Below are 15,118 nucleotides of genomic sequence, written 5' to 3' on the forward strand. Positions count from 1 at the left end.
GTCTACTCTAGCAAGCTCCTTTTAAAGAATTTCCACACCCAGTCTGAAGTCAGTGAGCTGGTTATACTCCAAAAACATATGCAGCCAAGTTCCCCTTACCCCACATCCACCTCTCTGGCAAACTGGGTCAGCCTCTCAGAAAACTTATAGTATTCTATCAGGAGTATAGAAAAAATTGTATTGACATTTCTAAAAAAAAAAAAAAAAAATCAATATTTGATTGATTTCATTGCCACTGTAGAAAGCCACACAACTTTACTCCAGCGGGGCTCAGTTATTTCCCTGTTTAATAGTCTGGCCAATCTCATCTTTTCTGCCAGCATTAATTTCTCTTCATAGGTTCATAGGTTGGTACTAGGCTATTGGCCCTAGGGCCTATACAAGCCTAGACATAACAATTCCCTGGCTATTTCTTCCCACGCTATTTACTTCCCTGAACCCCTGTCTAGCAGGGCGACTGACGTGATCCCCGGGGTGAATTTCCTTACTCCCATCCAATCATCAAGGTTCCTTTTGAAGAGGGCCAAAGAGGCACTCTGCTTGACATGTATGGGCAGTCTATTCCAGAGTCTGGGGAGTCTCTGGGTCAGGGACCTATCCCTCCAGCATGTTTTGTTTATTTTGATGACAAGATTTAGATCCCTGGAACATGTGGCTCTGAGGGATTGGGATTTCTTTAAGTGTAGCATGTCCAACAGCTCTGGGTTTGACATGGCCTTGTATGTTAAGCAGATATTGCCTCGGAGTAGACGATATGTGACTGAGTACAGCTGGAGTTTTTTAATGCGGTCAGCATAGGGCATCTGCTTTAGGCCTGTGATTCTTTTAGTGAGGTATTTCTGCAGCCTTTCCAGTTGTTGCAGATGTCTTGAGAGGTACATACCAAATGGGGCATTGTATTCTATAATGGGTCTAATGAGGGATGAGTACAGTGGGACAATGACCTCCTTTTTTCTGGATCAAAAGCCCTTAGTGATGAGGTGTGCCATATAGAAGGATGTCCTGACTGTTCTGGCGATGTGGTTATTGAAGGTGAGACCACTGTCCACCTGTGTCCGTAAGTCTCTTATCACACTTCCGGTGTTTAGTATACTGCCGCCTATGTGATAATTCACGGGTACATGTTTTTTCCCAAAGGGGATAACTATACATTTCTTGGCATTGAGCTTGAGCCCATGGCTCTGGCACCAAGCATCTGTTTCTGTAAGGCCCTTTTGTAGAGTTTCCACATCATTTGGAGATTCAATAATGGCTCTCAGTTTGCAGTCATCTGCGAACTTTGTTAGCCAGAGTCCCTTACTGTTGGCCTGTACTTCAGAGAAGTAGATGCCAAACAAGAGCGGTCCCAGGACTGAACCATGAGGTACGCCACTTGTCACTTGTCTGGAGCTGGATTTGGATTCAGCTACTTTTACAGTGTGGGTTCTGTCAGTAAGCCAGTTGGCAACCCATCGAGTGATGTAGGAATTAATGCCCAGCTTAGTAAGTTTATCTATGATTCCTGAGTGGGGGATGGTGTCAAAGGCCTTGGTGAGGTCCAACTAGGCTGTGTGGACTGTCTTACCCTCATCCACGGCTCTGGAGACTGATTCGAATAAGTCAGTAAGGTTCAGGAGACAAGATTGGCCCTTCACGAACCCAAACTGGGTGGGGTCCAGTGTTTTAAGGTTGCCAATGTCTTTGTTTATAAGTTCCATGATAATATGTTCCATGGCCTTGCAGATCAGGCTCGTCAGACTGATGGGGCGGTAGTGCCTGGGATCCAAGGGGGATCCCCCCTTGTGGAGTGGGATAACTGTAGCTGTGCGCCACTCAGTGGGCATGAAGCCTGAGGTGAGGGTATGATTAAACATGACACATAGGTGAGGTGCTAGTTCATTTTGTAGTTCATGTAGTACACATCCTGGGATGTCATCTGGTCCCATGGATGCTGTATTCTTAGCTTTGGAGAGTGCGTTTTTTACCTGTGTGGCCGTTATTACCGGAATTTGGCAATCCTCCAGTATTGAGATGGGCCATTTAGGGGGTGAGAGGGGGGTGACGTTGGCACTGACTCGATCTGCCAGGATATTGGCAATATCTTTGGGATCAGTATATTTATTGCCATTCTGTTGTAGCTCAGAGCAGATCTGAGCATTGCCATTTAGATTCTTGACATAGTTATAGAATGCCTTGTGGTTGTCTTTGGAATCTTTGGCAATTTTATTTTTGTAACTAGCTTTGGAGGATTTTATGAGGGATCTCAGCTTCTTACTTTTTTAGTCAATAATTGCTCCAACTACCCCTTCCTATCAGTTTTCTAGTACCCAGTTATCTAGTCTCAGAGCAATATAACAGTTAATTATGGACGGACAATTTTCGTGTTCTACTAATATCCAATTGGCTTGTTGCAGTTCCCTCCTAAGACCACCATATAACAGTCTCCTACCAAGGGGATTCAGTTATTGGCCAGTGCATTATCCCAAAACATTATTTGCCTCTTTTCTACCAGTTGGTGTCAGTGTCTCACCCTAAAGGTTTCTTTTGCCCCAGTACAATCCCACAGAATGTTGTTCATTATCTCTATTTGCCATGCCTGTTGGAAGCATACTGTTTATCCAGGACTTTAAACTTTTATATGTAAAATGTTTGCTCTCCCTTTTAGATCTTTCATTATAAAAGTATTAAATTAAATTCTTCTTTTGCCACTTCCATATAATTTCTAATATATCATTCTTCCCTACATTTCTGTTCTTCTCTACAACCATTTCTTTCCACCTGGCTTGGTAAGTAACTCTAAATCTTTATCTGGATTGGACAATTTGTTTTGACCTGGAAGTTAAATACAACATTTGCTACATTCAAGAGATCCTCAAAATAAATGACCTTAACCTTGAATCAGAATATTTAAAATTGCCTCATTTACAAGAAATGGCCTTAATGTTGAATCAGAGTATTTAAAATTGCCTCATTTACAAGGCTACATTCATCACAGCAGCTGCAGATTTTTGGCCCAGATTTTCAGCATACTTGCTTAATGGTTTAATGTCATATGTAGTGGTAACATGATTAAATACATGCATAAAAAACAGTTCATGCTGGACCTGCAGAATTGTAGTTCAAGCCACAAGCAGTAAAACCATTGCATTATACATAAACTGGTTATGGCCCTGAATGTGGTAACCTGGAAATGTGGGGCAAAATTCAGTGACCGTGTTCTGGTGAGTCATCCAGTGAAACACGAAAAGAACTCCTTTTCAAATGTACTCTATGTTCCAGTACTTAATTTGTGCTTTACATGTAGACATATAGTGTACAGGCTTCATTAGTCACTCATACCCTGTTCATACAGAATGAATACATCCTGAAGTACTTTTCATCTCTTCTGATAAATTCCATTGTTTTTAACAGTACTTAACAGCTTCCTTCTTCACAGAGAGTGTTATAGACTCATGAACTGTCAGAATGGGTTGTGGGTAAGGATTCCAAGAAGACATTCAAGAGAATGTGTCATAGGAGAAGAGGCAGGGGATGGAGAGGATGGAAATGAGATTAAAATGATAAATATACTTCAAAGTCAAACTAGATACGTTAATTTCTTACTTTTGCTTTAGATAAATTTAATGTAATGTTAACGTTATATTTCCTTTGGTCCGTCAAATATATGAAATGATACACAGTCCAAAAGGAGAAGCTCCCTATTGTAATTCCAAGGTATGACTGTGCAAGAGAACACTGAATGTTGAAAATCACTGTTCTCTCTTTAAAGTTTTTTTTTTTTTTTTTTTTATACAGGAGACAAGGACCCCATCTCCTCTCCCTCATTGTGTAAACTATAAACAAGTGTTTTTGTAAGCAAGTAATCTTTAAAAATGAGACAAAATGAGGAAAGCCATGAAACAAATTCTAAGTTTCTTACATTTGCAGAGATATTAGCTTGTTTTCCATTAGCAAATATTTAGTGGAAATCAAGAAGTCTGCAGCAGAAAGCAGCTGTATATTCTTTTCTGAGTGAAATTTGTAAAGATTCATTGCTGAGTATTTTTTTCCATGGAGAGGAGCTGTCTGCATGTGCAAGCAATTAATATTGAGAGTTTCAGCATTCTTTGCTGTGGGAAATGCAAAAGTTAAAGTTACAATGACATGCAGATCAGGGAATAATAAAGTTTAAGTTATGGGAAGTAAATAAAAAATAGCTTCCCTTTCAGCCTTAATGCTTTAATGTATTTAATATAACAGTGTACAGTTTAGTTTTATTTAAAGGTAGCCAGTGTACTTTTTCTTATGGTTAAAAGCTAATGTTTTCTGAAAGCATGCAAGCTGTTTTTCACATTTGGGAGGGGAATGCTGATGAGAAAAGTACAAACAGCAATTAGTGTAAGTGGAAATATATGCTGCAGCACGAGTGCTTTAGCATGGCTAACATTAATTTTAGGTTAGATAATGTGTATGGGTGTAGCTGTTAATTTGGGGCAGTTGTTCTTATCTGGAGGGTTAAACTTCATTTTTATAAGTGTATATTGTTCCAAGTTGGCATGGGATGAGGGTGTATTGAAAATGTGTTTAGTTTTTTTTTTGAGGGTTTTCATTAAAACAAATGGAGATGAGAAGAAACAACTGCATAACAGATCAGCCTGTCAATCATTAGAGTATCCATGTAATACAAAAGTTGGAAACACACATTAAAAACTGTCATGTATATTAGGTGGGAACAGTAGCTTTTTTTCAAAATGGCTATGTTATCCATATTGTCTTGGAACATAAATGGCCTTACAGCCATAGACAAAAGGAAAGAGTATTGAATTATATCAAGAAATGCAGAGTGCAAATACACATTTGGAAAGACGTGAGCTTGTGAATTTGACAATGAAAGGGTTTCAGGCTGGATATTTAGCAGAATATTGGGAACAAAGGAAAAAGAGAGTAATTATACTCATTGTTAGAGGGGCTCCAGTAGTGATAGAAGAGGGGAAAGGCAATAATTGTAGATTTGTGGTGATAACTAGCTTTTGGTAAGTGAGGAGGATTATAATGACATGGATTTATATTCCACCAAAAACTGCTGTTATGGAGCTTAAGAAATTTTGGGGAGAAATATTCACAGGAAATATTACTTTTAGGTAGGGACTGGAGCTTGATTTGCAATACTGAGGCTCTATCAGGGGCGCCTAGAAGGGGAAAATATAACAAAAGAGGATAGGTTTTGGAAGAAATGTATAAAAATGTTTGGTATAGAAGATGTGAATTTCCTAGTAGGAATTCAGACAAAATTTATGTGTTATTCCCCAAGGTACAATAACTGTGCTAGACTGATTAGAAATTATATTTCACAAGAACATTTGCATTTAATTGAAACATTTGACACACATCCAATAACTATTTCAGAGCATGCACCAATACAAACTAAGATAAAAATGCAGGGTGTAATAAAGTAAAAATGAGATACTGGTGCTTTCCCACCTTCCTGTTAAAAAGACAGGAATTTAAGGAGTGGGTAGTGGAAATTATTCGATATTTATTAGGGAAGAGCGAAATATTTTTAGAAGTTATATCTAGTCAGTGGATAAAGTGGAAATGGAGTTTAAAACATGGAAGAAATAAAAGAGAAAAAGATATGCTTCAGAAGTAATAGGAATAACTTAGAGGGGCTGACAAAGGTTAAAGTATTGCAGAATAAGGGGAATCTCACAGAACAAGAACAGGTGCAAATGCAGACCATTAAAGAGAAAAATAGAACTTATGAAAACCTAAGGGTAGATATAATTGTAAAAGTACAAGTTTAGTTTATCTTCCCCTAAGTAGTTCTTGTTATAGTTTTTATGTAGGTAAAACCACTAGGATCTTAGGGTGTTGTATGAGTGAACATGTTAGGGCCATTAAAATAAAGACTTTAACAATGCTTTAGCAAGGCACAATGTGAGCTGTGATTTTTTTTCATAAGTTCTGTTTTTTAGTTTTACAGCAGGTTAACACAAGTGGCTTTGTGGAACAGTTTAATTAATTTATTTATTTATTATTTTTATTTATTTAAATTTGTTGACCGGGAGTGTCAAAAAGTGTCAGTGTTAATAGTTTTTTAGAAATGTTAGAACTTAAATGGCAGGTTCTTTTGCGGGCTGATGTTAACCCTGGATTAAATGAAACTATTTCTATTAAGAGTTTGTTGAAATATAAATATTTTTTGATTATTTTAACAGATTACTGTTTTTATAATTTAATATATATAAAGCACTTTGTCTATTCAGAATCTTCAGAAATCTTTTTCTGTTTAAAAACTTTCATAGCTTGTTGTCTTAGGCTATTTTGTCCCACCCTCCCTCCCTGTTGGTGTCTTGCTCTTATACTTGGTGGCTTTGCAGTTGCCCGCCCCTACTGTGACACACCTCCCAGTCTAGTGTCATTAGCTCATTCTTCTTAATACAGAGAGAACATTTGATAAGGCCTTCTGTTCCTCCTTTTTACCTTTTCAAAAAGTAAAACAAAACTTTTTTTCTTCTTCGCCTGAACCTTCTTGTGTTCTGACTGTCCTTCTCAAACATATTGGAAATATACAGTATATTTCAGAGCATTTGTTATAACTGTATTTGCTATAACTGATTTAAGTATTTTTTCTGGCTTTTGAATATTTACTGCTTACCGACTGCATCTTAGCCTGTTTATACAGCTCTGCATTCTATTTAAACTGTTTTTGTGTTGATTAACTGTTTTGCACTCTTAAAAAGTTATTTGTTGCTTAATTTTACCTGTAGGCTAACACACTCAAGTGTGCTAGCCACTTAAAAGCATTTATAGCATTTACTGTCTGTTTTTTTTCCTTGTCTCTGTAAAAAAAAAAAAAAAAAAAAAAAAAATCTCTTGTTTTCCCACCTTACTGAACTAGAGTAGTCCAGTTTCAGAGTTGCTGATCCCTGGGCTTTGTTTTTAGTTCCTGTTACTGATCCATTGCCTTATTAGGAAGGAGGGAAGTTTCTTTGCTTACCAGTGGGAGTGGGAAGCACTGAGCAGCCTTTTTGTCCGAATTGGTGAAGTTTCAGCCAGAAACTAGTAGTCTATTGGTCGTTTTGGGCCAATTCCTAGCTCCTTTCAGCCCCCTGCTATAAAACACGCTAAACACGTGTTTTCCAGCTTGTACCAACTCTGCACAGATCCTCGTGGTGGCCTGCAGAGTGATCCAAGCAGCAGAGAGCTAAAAGAGTGACTTTCTACCAGATATAAGTATTTTTGTGGCTTTCCCACTGTTATTAAGCTAGCGACTGCATTTCGCCTGTTTTACTGCTACTTTAAGTGATTTCTGCATTTTACACTGTTTATTGCACTTTAAGTTACTAATTGTTGCAAATTGTTTCTGTAGGCTACACACTAAAGTGCGCTAGCCGATTTACAGCATTTATAGCATTTACTGTCTGTTTTTTCCTTATCTCTGTAATAAAACAAAAAATCTCTTGTTTTCCCACTTTACTGAACTAGAGTAGTCCAGTTTCAGAGTTGCTGATCCCTGGGCTTTGTTTTTAGTTCCTGTTACTGATCCATTGCCTTATTAGGAAGGAGGGAAGTTTCTTTGCTTACCAGTGGGAGTGGGAAGCACTGAGCGCCTTTTGTCCGATTTGGTGAAGTTTCAGCCAGAAACTAGTAGTCCATTGGTCGCTTTGGGCCAATTCCTAGCTCCCTTCAGCCCCTGCTATAAAACACGCTAAACTGTACTGCTGATCTAACCAGCATATCCTATAACTGAAAAGTTCATCTCTACTTGATTCCCAAGTAGACTATTCTCTATCTGTAAAGCCTAGCACTTACTCCTACAGTACTTGCACCTTGATAAAGCACTCTTATTATAGATAGTACCCCACCAGCCCAAAACCCACTTCCCCGAGTCCTTTGAAAGTTCTTTATCTACTACTTCTAGTATGTCGAGGGATCAGTTGCTAGTGTCCTCTCCAGCTCAACTGGTGAACCTGGGAATATTGAGGCAATGTTACAATTGCCTCATGTACACAGACAATCCTTTCCTTCTCCCACAAAACACAAATACATGCGAGAGATGCAACTATACGGCCAAACTGGAGGCTGAGCTCTCTCAACATAGGACTGGCAAGACCAGACAGGAGGAGAAGGCAACCACACACAATACATACCCAGTCACACATGGTACCATCACAACTTCAAATCATACACATACTCACACAAAGACATACTCGGAGGCTCTGGTCAAAAATTTACCAAAACAGCAGAGGCCACCAAAGCAGACACCCAAACAACTACCACCTCACGACCCAACACATGCAACACATAGACCACACAGTCAGAGTGTCAAACAGTCACAGCCCTTAAGGCCAAACAAAATGCCAGACACACTTGTCATTGGTGATTCCATAGTCAGGCACACTGACGTCCCGCTCACCAGACTGAGTAAGGAGAAGGTCACAGTAAGCTGCCTGTCGGGCGCTAGAATCCGCCACATAACGCAAGCACTCAGGTCTCTCAACAGCAGGTACAAGTACGACTCAGTCATTGTCCACGCTGGTGTCAACGACCTGAGACGTACCTCCTTGGACTACATGAAAAGGGACGTCGAGGAGCTCTCTGATTATATAGCCCAGGCAGGTATGACCCTGACCTTGAGCAGTATCCTACCTTCACCTAGAATGATGCCACAATACAGTGATAAGATGATCAGCTTTAATAATTGGCTTAAATTCTGGTGTCATTCAAAGGGGATCCAGTGTCTGTCTGCCTGGGATGACATGCTGGACAAGCCACGCTGCCGCAAGGGACGGCTTGCACCTGTCACCCTGGGCTTCCGGATATTGGCAAAGGCTCTTGCCACCCCATAGTGCCTTTTTAGGCAAGGCTCAAATTCTAAACCTACCACCCTAGAACACCAAAAAGGAAAAAACTAAGGGTAATGCTGCTCAATGCCAGAAGTCTCAATCTCAAGATGCACGCACTCGAGGCCCTTCTCAATATGGAGAACATCGATGTCTGTGCTGTGACAGAAACCTGGTTCAAGGCTCCTGAGAGCACCCCAGCACTAACAGGTTTCACCTCATATCATACGTTCCGGCCCCAAAATCCGGACAACACCAAGAAAGGAGGGGGGGTGTCCATATTCATAAAGGACACCCACACCTCAAGGTTGGTGGCAACGCACGATGCATCGGAGACCATCCAGGTGCAATTAACCATAGGCAAGACTGCTCTGCAATTTGTAGCATGTTACAGGCCACCCTCTCGAACTCAGGAACCTCACATGGCCTTCCTGAAAACATTGGAGGGGATAAATGTATCTCCAAACACCATCATACTAGGTGACTTCAACTACCCTAATATAGACTGGGAACACTACTCAAGCCCGAACACTCTAACCCAAAGATTCCTGGAGTTCATAAACTCAAATGCCATGGAACAACTAGTCACCATCCCCACAAGAGGTGAAAACATACTTGATCTCATCATCACGAACATGGGAGCAAAATGTTCAACACCGAAGTATACCCCTCACTGGTGAGATCAGATCATAAACTAATCTCGCTGGAGGTCCTCATCCCGCCCCACCTGAAACAAAAAGACCACAGTGAAAAACTTCTCAAAAGCCGATTTCACACTTCTAAAACTAGTGTGGTCTCCTTTAAGGCCCCTGAGCCAGTGGTAAACATTACTCAAACCGCTGAATCACTTACAAATGCCTTCTACCAGCACCTACAGGACTGCATGGATCAGGCAATCCCAAACAAAACTAAGACTCTCTGTACCAAAGGCAAGCGTCCAGTCTGGTGGACCCCAGCCATAAACAAGCTCTACAACAAAAGGAGGAAGCTACTACAAGATAGAGCAAAATCCTTGAAAGGTAAGACACCTTTGTTCATTATAAGTAAAAACTAAGAGCTCTCATAAAATCATCCAAGGCAAATTTTGAGAGAAAAATCGCCAAGGACTCTAAAGACAATCATAAGGCCTTCTTTAGCTATGTTAGAAACCTAGGAGGAAACTCCCAGATATGCTCAGAATTAGTTCAAAATGATGTGAAAATTACTGAACCTACACACATTGCTACATACTGGCTGACAGGTTCAGTGCAAACTTCTCCCCCCCCCCCAAAAGGAGAGATATCTATTCCAGAGGATTGTAGCCCCCCAAACATCTCCAACGCCCAGGTGAGAACTGCCCTCACTAAGGCAAAAACACAGCATCCATGGGACGGATGGTGTCCCCGGCTGTGTGCTTCATGAACTCAACGAGGAATTAAACCCACAGTTAGGACAGCTGTTTAATCTTAGCCTCACCTCAGGATACATACCCAAGGAGTGGCGCACGGCGACTGTGGTCCCACTTCATAAGGGCGGTGCCTCCACAGACCCTGGAAATTACCGCCCCATTAGCTTGACAAGCCTTATCTGCAAAGCCATGGAGAGGATCATAATGGAACTCATAAATAAAGACATAGGGAACTTGCAGACTTTGGATCCAACCCAGTTTGGCTTTGTCAAAGGCAGATCCTGCCTCTTAAACTTGGTTGTCTTTTTCGAGACAGTCACCAAGGCCATTGATGAGGGAAAGGCAGTCCATACAGCCTACCTCGACCTGGCAAAGGCCTTCGACACAATACCCCACTCAGGTATCATCGAAAAACTCATCAGCTTGAATGTAAACCCATACATCACAAGATGGGTTGCAAACTGGCTAAGCGACAGAACCCACAGGGTCAGAGTTGCTGGAGCCATGTCAGACTCAAAGCCTGTCACAAGTGGTGTCCCACAGGGCTCAGTCCTGGGTCCACTCTTGTTCGGCATCTACTTTTCTGAAGTACAAGCAAACATAGGAGGGTTATGGCTGACAAAGTTTGCAGATGACTGCAAACTGGGCCATAGTCGAAAACACATCTGACACAGATATCCTCCAGAAGGGCCTCACAGAAACGGATAACTGGTGCCAGAGCCATGGCCTGAAGTTAAACGCCAAAAATGCATAGTCATACCCTTCGGGAAAAACAAGGTTACCCCTAGCTACCATATAGGTGACAATCCACTGAGCACAGAAAAGTCATCAGGGATCTGGGGACCCAAGTTGACAGTAGTCTTCGCTTTGACACTCATGTTGCTAAAGTAGTTAGGAAAACCTTCTATATCGCCCACCTGATCATGAAGGGATTCACATCTAGATCAAGGGAGGTCATCGTCCCCTGTACTCATCACTCATTAGACCTATGATTGAGTACAATGCCCGTTCGAATGTATCTGACCAGACACCTGATGCAGCTTGAAAGGCCCCAAAAGTTCCTCACCAAAAGGATAAAGGGTCTCAAAAATATGTCTTATGCTGCCCGACTGAAAGAACTCCAGCTTTATTCAGTCTCATACCGCTTGCTCAGAGGTGACCTGTGCCTGACATATAAGGCCATGTCAAACCCAGATTTGATGAATATGCTTCACCTCAAAAAATCTAGATCCCTCAGAACCACAAGGGCGGGAGACTTAAACCTTGACACGGTTATAAATAGAACGTGCTGGAGGGACAGATTCATCACCCAGAGACTCCCTATGCTGTGGAACAAAATCCCGGTACATGTGAGGCAGAGCACCTCGCTGGCCTTGTTCAAGAGGAATCTTGACCAGTGGATGGGAGATCGCAGATATACCCCAGGGATTACTTCAGTGTCACTGCTTGACAGAGGCACAGAAAAATGATAGGCATAGTTTTTATTCAAACTAAAGGGGTGGCGAAAGCCACATAACTATGGGCTAGGCTTATAAATGCCCTTGGGCAGATAGCCTAGTATGAACCTATGAACCTAAATATATTTGATTACAACATGTAATTTTTTTTTGCATCTTTTCAGCAGAACCAGTATGGATTTTTTAGAGTACTGGGTCTAGTTTCACCTTTAGGATTAATTAAGCTAATTTTACATGATTAAATGACAATGTCACTTTAATTTGAGTATTTAAAGTGTGATGATGTAATTTTTTTTTTATTTCTCATGAAGTTCTGGAAGTAAAAGGAATGAAAGCGCAAATTTCACTCCTGGTGTTTTTTCTTGTACAATTTCTACAGTTGGAACAGTGATTTGCAACAGTTTTGCTTTCCAGTTTTATTGTGCTTCTTTGGTTTTGTGTAGTTTGTGTTTTATGAGATGACCACCAGTTCCAGCTGAGTTTTTTGGTTTATCTACAATTTCACCATACGTTTGCTGAGCTGCAATGGCTAGTAACAATGATAATAATTTGAATTTAAGTGTATATTCACTCCCAGAAGAATTAAGGGTCCTGACTGAGATTTTACAGCACATTGTTGGGAAAGCTAATGATATTATCGACCGGGTCCGTGGTCAGATTAATGGAGGTAATAACACTGTTTTTCATGAATTATCTTCTGATGAAATCACCATCACAGAGGATGAGAATGATACAAGGTCTGAACATTCTGGCAGATTAGTGTCAGATTTGATTAAAGTTAATAGTGTTAATCCATTTACAGACTTCAAACACAGTGCAAATTTTGTTTGTGTTAAAACCAATCCTGCTTTTATAAACTGATGTACACTGATTTTGCAACTAGAAAAAAAGTGTATTAAAATTCAAGTCATTAGAGATCGAAAACTACTATCTTACAAGCTGTTTGGAACGAAATGTCGTTCCACTTGGCTTAAGAGTTTCCACATTTCCAAATGGTACCACCTGTAATGACAAAATATGTGGAAATCAGTGATATTTACAGTAAAGCAGGCTGTGAGGTGATGAGAGTCCTAATGTGGCAGCATAAAGAACAATTAACACATCTTAGAGAATGGACCAGTATCTTGGATACTGATATCAAAAATCACTCTTTGTTCTCTTTAATGAAGCATCTTTATTCTAATATTTTCACCAAAGTTGAACAACATGTTAAAACTATTATTCAGTGTAAAAAGAACAAACTGAATAGAGATCTTTTGGTGTATTCCAATCACCAAACATATGTTATTAAAAGATTGACAGAACAGACACAATCAGACTGTCAGGACTGGTAAAACGGTTGTCCCATCTTCAAGACGAAGATTGGACCAATTAGACTCCTTTTTGGCAAATTACATCAGTGAGGTTCACAGGGGGAGTCTATGTGGACAGAGGAGTGACAAACTCACTTCAGTATCTGAAATGGGTAGTGTTACTATGGACAGGCTAGTAACTTCAGAGACCTCTGCATATTCGGTAGAAGGGGGAACAAGTTTATTTTCCCTGGTTAATCATGAGGCAGAGAAAGCTATTTCAGGCACATTTTTTTCTTCTCCCAAAGAGGACAAAGCAACTCGTGCCAAGATGCGAGTGAAAGGGAAGAACTGCTGACACATGCTTGGTGGATTTTTAACTTGAGTGAGGTTATTTTTACAGCAACTGCAATTGAGGTAGTGTCAAAGGGATTTTCTTTTATTCCTACGCACCATGCAGCTCTTACTGATGTTGTGTTAGACTTTAAATAGACTGTTAGAAAACTGAATTTGAATTGCGTTTTTAAAGATGCCATCAGTAAAAAACACGTGTTTAAGAAATGTAGTACAGTTAACCCCCCACTATTAAGTACTTTAAATGTTTTTAATAAATTGTGTAAAGATGATATTTATAATTTGTTGATGAAACACAATTTAGTGGGAAACAATATGGGGCACATTTCAGTTTTGACAAAGATCATTTTCAGCCCTTAACAATTCATGTAGTTACAGAAATCTGAGGTACATGAGGGCTGATAAAGGGAAAGGTTTAGTTATTATGACAAAAGCAGACTATGTTACAGCTATGCAGTTAATGTTGGATGATGGTAACTGCTACAAAGTTGTTACTAAGGAGTTTGTGAGAAGAAGATACTGCTTGATTTATTACATCAGAATTTCTTAACAGTAGAAATGTACAACTTTTGTATTGTTGAACAATCAGAGTTGGATTTTTTATTTAGAATTCTCAAGATCCACAAAGATGAGAAAAAACACCTTTAGGCATATCATGTCTCCCTCCGTAATAAGACAGTTAATATTTCTGCATCATTAGATGTTAGTTGTGCAATGTAGTAAATATTTTCTTAAAGATTCTTGGCTTTTTTGGATCAGATTAGTAAATATGTGTTTGAAGGGGGTGAAGTCATGTTGTGTATTGTTGATGTTAATACTTTATACACCTCTATTGACCAAGATGAGGGCATTGAATTTGTTGAGTTATTCTTAAAAAATTTACACACAACCTTATGCTGGATCCTAAGACTATTTCTGTTTTGTTGGATTTGGTTCTTAGTAACATTTTTTTTTATTTGAATCTATTAATCATCAACAAGTTTCATGTGTGGCTATGGGGGCTACAGTAGACACCTCTTTTGCAAATTTGGTGATGTGTTGGTGGGAGACTTATTATTTATCCAATTTACCCTTGTTTAGATGCGTTTCTTTTTATCGTAGCTACATAGACGATTTATTTTTTATTTGGAAGGGTAGTAAGGAGGACTTTGATAGGTTTCTTTTTGAAATGAACAATAGTGTTAAATGGTTGAAGTTTGAGATTAGTACTATAGGCACTACTGTTCATTTTTTGGATATTGAGCTTACCTGTGATTTTATGGATGGGCATCTCACAAGTAATATCTTTAGAAAAAAGTCTTTCAGTAATAATTATGTGCACTTTACAAGTTCCCTTCTGGTTTTTATGAAATGTAACATTTTTAGGGGTCAAATCATCAGATTGAGTCGTATTATTAGCACAAATTATGTTTTTTTGAAAGAAGCAAATATTTTGATGTACATGTTTTGTCAAAGAGGTTATCCTTAGTGAAACTAAGGGAATTTGCTGATGAAATTATAGGACAAAGAGAAGTGAAATTTCCACCCATTCTTACATTAGAGTTTGTCCCAAAAGCCACACTGGATGGGAAGGATAGTAATAGTAATAACAATTTAGCATTCCCTATTCCTATGAGTTTAGAGGGAGAAAAACTTAAAAGTAAAAAAAAAATAAAGTTTACTTTGACTTTAACTTATTTCTACTTAATTTCCTTTTCTAAAGATCCGTCTTCCATTTCTTTTATATCTTTTTTAATATTCAGTACTTCAAATAGTTTACCACTTTGATTTCTATTTTCTAGTAATTGCTTTTTTGGCAGCTAGTGGATAGGGGAATCTTTAGCA

The 15,118-nt window shown here is 39.4% G+C and overlaps 1 protein-coding gene across 1 annotated transcript in view; it reads left to right on the plus strand.

Moving 5' to 3' along the window:
* The window catches only part of PRKAG2 (protein kinase AMP-activated non-catalytic subunit gamma 2), a 3,182,689-nt gene that overhangs the window by 1,401,611 nt on the left and 1,765,960 nt on the right, over nt 1-15,118 (plus strand).

Source organism: Protopterus annectens, chromosome 3.part1 (assembly GCF_019279795.1).
Source record: "Protopterus annectens isolate FY-2018-M chromosome 3.part1, PAN1.0, whole genome shotgun sequence".
NCBI lineage: Eukaryota > Metazoa > Chordata > Ceratodontiformes > Protopteridae > Protopterus > Protopterus annectens.